Raw genomic sequence first — 6,049 nt, 5'->3', positions numbered from 1 at the left:
TCAAAATTTTCTGAAAGGTTTCTTCTGGAATGTTGTGCTCTAGCTTTTTGTAAGCTTTTCTTCAGAGTCCTTTCAGGTTCAGGATCAAGATCAAAGAGGGGTTCTTTATCCTTGTTCCTGGTCATAAACAAGAAAAGAAGAAAAGAAAGAAAGGAAGAAAGTTTTTTGTGCCACTTGGACCAAGAGCTTCTAGTTAGATGTGAAGAAGAAGAAGTAGAGAAAGAAAAGTGAAGATGGAAGATGAGAGAGGGGGTAGAATTCGAATATAGAAGTGAATAGGAGAAGAAGTATAAATAGAAAAGATAAATAAGAATTAAAATATTTTTATTTTTATTTTATTTATTTATTATTTTCGAAAATTAAGTTAATAATTTAAAAAAAGTTAAAAATTAGTTATTGATTTTCGAAAATAGAAGAGAGAGAAGAAGAGATAGTTTTCAAAAATTAAGATAGAAGAGTTAGTTAGGAAGTTTTGAAAAAGAGGAGAGAGAAGAGAAGTAATTAATTAAGAAAAGATTTGAATTTAAAATAAGATAAGAGATAAGATAAGAAAAGGTTTGGAATTGAAATTTGAAATTAGAAAAGGATAAGAAAAGATAAGATAAGAAATTAAAAAGATTTGAAAAAGATTGAATTTTAAAATTTGAGATTAGATAAGATAAGATAAGATAGGAAATTAAAAAGATTTTAAAAATATAAGATTTTGAAATTTGATTTTGAAAAAGATAAGAAAAATTTTTGAATTTTGAAAAAGATAAGAAAAAGATAAGAGTTTTGAAAAAGATAAGATTTTTAATTTTTGAAAAGATTTTATTTTTGAAAACTTGAAGACTAAGATATGATAAGATAAAAATTTTGAAATTAAAATCTGAATTTTTAGTCAAAAATTTCGAAAATAATGGTTAAATAAAAATAGAAAACATATTTTTTATTTTTGAATTTAATGAGGAAAGAGAAAAACAAGTAAAAGACACAAGACTTAAAATTTTTATATCTAATGCCCCTTATTTTCGAAAATTTTTTTAGGGAAACACAAACGGACACCAAACTTAAAAATTTTAAGATCAAAACACAAAGAAAACACAAGAACACTTTGAAGACTAACAAGAACACTAAGAACAAAACTCAAAGACTCAAAGAACACAAGAACATAAAAAGGACACCAAACTTAAAATTTTTAGAAAACTAAAAAGTGATTTTCAAAAATTAAAAGAAAAATAACAAAAAAAAACACCAAACTTAAAGATTTGACATAAGATTTGATCAAAGAAAAACTATTTTTGAAGAATTTTTGAAAGGAAGATTCCAAAAAATCGAAAATTGCAATAAGAACAGAAACAAAGACTGAAACAAAAGACACTAATTTTGAAAGATTTTTAGAAAAAGGACTCAAGATTTTCAAAAATTACCAAGAACAAAAACAAAAAGAGTCAAACTAAGAAAAAAGAGTAAACAAAGAAAAGAAAAAATATTTTTGAAAAGATTTTTGATTTTTTTCAAAAATTGAAGAAGAAGAAAATAAAAATAAAAGACTCAAATAAAATAAAATAAAATAAAATAAATTACCTGATCTAGGGAGCAAGACAATCTGTCAGTTTGTCCAAACTCAACAATCCCCGGCAACGGCGCCAAAAACTTGGTGCACGAATCCCCCCACTTTGGAAAAACTACCAAAAGTACCCATGAAGTTTACAAACGCTGACAAAAGTACCCATAATATAAGAAAACTAACGTTGTACCCATGAAAGATGGGTTCCGTATGACAAAAGTATCCAAATCTTAATTTTTTGTTGATTTTTTAATAAAATTCCTAAACTACCCTACATTCAACCTCAATTCACTTTTTCAACCTTTTATAACTCTTTGCACCAACTCTTTTCATGGAGTCCAAAACTACTCCTACAACAAACCAGACCGAAATCAATGGTAGTGGTGGTGGTGGTAGAGGATTGGACCTCAACCGATTCACTCATAAGTTTATAATCCATACCCAAACTAAATTAATCACAAAACATAAAAATTTTCAAATCCATTCATCCAATTTCAATTTACTTTAGCAAAACTAGAAATAGAAAAAGCCATCAACCATAAAAAATCAATAAATCCATTCATCTAATTTAAAATTTATTTCAGCAAAAATCAGAAGTAGAAGTAGCCATCAACTGGATCTTCTGTGAATCAATCTCAGCCTTCATAAAAAATAGAAGCAGATTTAAAATAAACTAGAACAGTATCATCTTAGTAGTAACTAAATCAATTTCTGAAAAGAAGAAAAATAAAATAAAAATGTTTTAAAAAAAAAAGAAATACCTTTTTCTTCGCCGGCCGATTGTAACATCGTCAATGGCAGAACCTCCATCGACAGTGCCACCTCCCTTTCTTCTCTGATTTCTCTTTACCGAACCTGCTTTCTGCATGCAAGAGTACCACGACCGCTCTCTCTTCTCAGGTGTGCGACGAGGGTGTTCTCCTTGGCTGGATCAGACGCGCCACGACGACGTTCTCCTTGGCTGCAACAAGCGCACCACGGCAGCATTCTCCTCAGGTTGGGTCACAGGTGTGCGATGAAGGTGTTGTAGTCACCTTAATAGTGAGAGGGAGAAGCAGTGAGAGGAGAAGAGATTGGCGGTAATGGAGTAGGTGGGTGGCGGACCGCAATGAAGAGGTAGGAGGAGAGTTTCTGTGACTCTGTGAGGGTTTTTGAGGGATAAGTGAGGAGAGAGGAAGAAGAGAAGAGAGGGAGTGACGGTAGAATGGGGTTAGAGTGGGGTAGTTTAGGAATTTTATTAAAAAATCAACAAAAAATTAGGATTTGGATACTTTTGTCATACGGAACCCATCTTTCATGGATACAACATTAATTTCCTTAGTTTATGGGTACTTTTGTCAGCGTTCGTAAACTTCATGGGTACTTTTAGTAGTTTTTCCCCCCACTTTCGTACAACTGTACCAGCAAGTGCACTGGGTCGTCCAAGTAATACCTGAGCGAGTCAGGGTCGATCCCACAAGGATTGTGGTTTGAAGCAAGCTATGGTTATCTTGCGGGTCTTAGTCAGGCGAATCAGAAAGTTGTTGGATATGGAGTTGTATTAGGATTAAAATCAGTAATAGGAGTAAGGTAAAGGATTGGAGTTGCTTTGTCTTTCTGAGTTAACTCTGGTATTACTGTCTTCTTTGCTTGTGAATGATCTCTTCAATGGCAGACTGTATGTGATCAACGCCATTGCCCATGGTCATTAATCTCCTCTGCTCCATATCGAACACTATTGCATGTGGTCATCCAATCTAATGGAGGGTGAAGCTCTAGCAGTTTATTCTCTTGGCAATCCTACTCAAAACGCCACAGACAAGGTCGAATCTTCTGGATCAGAGAATGCTGCTTCTTTGGATTTTCTAGCCTATACTACAGAGACCCTAATCTCCTCAGAAATTGGCTGAACTGGTATCTCGAGAAGTCTCCAACGAAGTCGTGGATTAGCCATTTGAGAGATGTATAAACATAGCTATTGGTTCACGCTTTCCACCCACGTATTCACATGAACCCAAGTAGACGCAGGTATTTGTCAGGCACGTTCGTCTTAGTATGATGAACAGAGTTGATTGTCATTGATCATCCTATTTACCATGTTGAAGAATGAATATCCATCTTAGAAATAAATCAAACATAGATCAAAGAGAAACAGTAATAATTTTATTAATTCATAGGACTCAGCAGGGCTCCTTGATGCGTGAGCATCTTCTCTATCTTTTCCTAGTGAATTTGCACTCAAATTATTGAGTTTAATAAAGATTTAATTACCTTTAGCCACTATGAATGCTATTTTGAGTTGTTTGCAATTTTTGTTTATTTCAGGTAGCATTCGGATGAATTTGACGGAGTTTTGTAGCAGAAAAGGAAGAAAGCGAATGATGCTGTCAACCCCGACCTCCTTGCACTCAAATAGGAATAACTTGAGCTACAGATATCCAATTGACGTGATTCTAGTGGCAGTAGAAATCTAACTTTCAGATCTTTCTAACGATATATAATAGTATACCTTTTTTTTTCCATTTCACATGGCTACCTCCACGCTAAACTTGGATCCTTCCAAGTTTGGCGCCACCAAGAAGCCCCAAGGAAGAATACACGCTGCCATCTACACGCCGAACTTGAGTTTACTAAAGTTCAGTGCCAGTTCAATGACAAAGGCTCCACGTACACGCTGCCCACTCCAAGCCATGGCACCAGTTCATCTGATTTCAAGTGGTCCCACGTCTCCAAAGCTATGTACAAGATTTATTTTGGTTTTGATTAAAACTTTTATTTTATTTTTAAAATAGGAAAAGATATTATTTAGTTTTAGAAAATATATTTTACATTAATTAGGATTAGATATAAAAGGAAAAAGAATCATCCCTTCGGGCTCTTCTCTTCTCTTGGACCTCATTCCGCAATTTTACAGTTTTTCAAAATCCTTGTTTTCTCTCTGAACTGTGAGCAACTAAACATCCACTGTTAAGGTTAGGAGCTCTGTCTATTGTATGGATTGATACTATTATTTTTCTATTTTTTAATTCATGTATTGATTTCTATTTCAAGAATTATTTTCATTCTTTATCTTATGAATTTGGGTGGAATGGAAGTATGACCCTTATTCTAATTGAGTTCTTGTATAACTTGGAAAAGCTCTTTACTTGAACAACAGCTTGAAAACAATTTCTCCTAAACGTCTGATTATCTGGACTTAATGGGATACATGACATATAATCCTCTTATATTTGGGTAATTAAGATTTTTGTGGCTTATAACTAGAATTGAACTTCACCCTCTAATTGGAATTAAGTGACCAAGGAATTGGCGGTTGATGAAGGTTAGAGGAGACTAAAAAGGTCTAAGGAATTAGGGTTTAGTCACATATAGTTTGCCATGAATGGAATCTTGCATGATTAAAATAGTTAGTAAGAAAAGTCAATCCGAAAATTAGATAACTCTGAAGCTTTAACTGTTTCTCCATATATATTTCACAACCCGTTTACTATTTGCTTTCTGATCTTCTGAATTACTGTTTGATGCAATTGAACTCTCAATACTCCTTTTTGTTTGTCTAACTAAGTAAATCACTTAACCGTTGTTGCTTAATCTATCAATCTTCGTGGGATCGCCATCATTCACTTGAGGTACTACTTGGTACGACCCGGTGCACTTGTCGATTAGTTTGTGGGTTATAAATTCTGCACCACTCCTCCTCTCAACCTAGGAGGTTTAGAAACTCATACTAAAAAGAAATACAATGTAAAAAACGAAAATATGCTGAATGGTGGTAAAAAGGTTCGAATAACATAAATCTAATCCCTTAAATACTAAATAAATGACTAGTAAGGGTAAAATAGTCTTTCTAGTGCCAAAATCCACTTCTAGGGCCCACTTGGTGAGTGTTTGGGCTGAGCTTTGGTGAGATCTATGTGCTATAAGGCTCCTAAGGTATTGAACGCTGGTTAGGGGGTCCTCTCTGGGCGTTTGGATGCTGGTCTCTGCTCTTTGGGCGCTGGATGCCTGGAAAGGGGCAGGAGGCTGGCGTTGGACGCCAATTCTGGGCCTTCTAATCTGAAGCAAAGTATAGACTATTATATATTTATGGAAAGCTCTGGAAGTCAGCTTTCCATAGACATTAAGAACGCTCCATTTAGACTTTTGTAACTCCAGAAAAGCTCTTCCAAGTGCAAGGAGGTCAAATCCGGACAGCATCTGCAGTGCTTTCTCTGTCTCTGAATCAAATTTGTGCTCAAGCTCCTCAATTTTAGCCAGAAAATATCTGAAATTGTATAAAAACACTCAAAATCAAAGTAGAATCCAAAAATGTGAATTTAATACTAAAACCTATAAAAACTTAATAAAAACTAAACAAAACACACTAAAAACTATATGAAAATGATGCCAAAAAGCATATAAAATATCCGCTCATCAGGACCCGGTCAATGTGGATGAGTTTTTGTTCAAGACAACCCGAGGCGATGATGTGTAGTGGCCTGGTGTACACCTTGATAGTATAATTGGTGGAGGGCCCGTGGC

This window comes from Arachis hypogaea, chromosome 11 (genome assembly GCF_003086295.3).
Source record: "Arachis hypogaea cultivar Tifrunner chromosome 11, arahy.Tifrunner.gnm2.J5K5, whole genome shotgun sequence".
Classification (NCBI taxonomy): domain Eukaryota; kingdom Viridiplantae; phylum Streptophyta; class Magnoliopsida; order Fabales; family Fabaceae; genus Arachis; species Arachis hypogaea.
The sequence above is the reverse complement of the archived record's forward strand: the minus strand, read 5'-3'. Positions refer to the sequence as shown.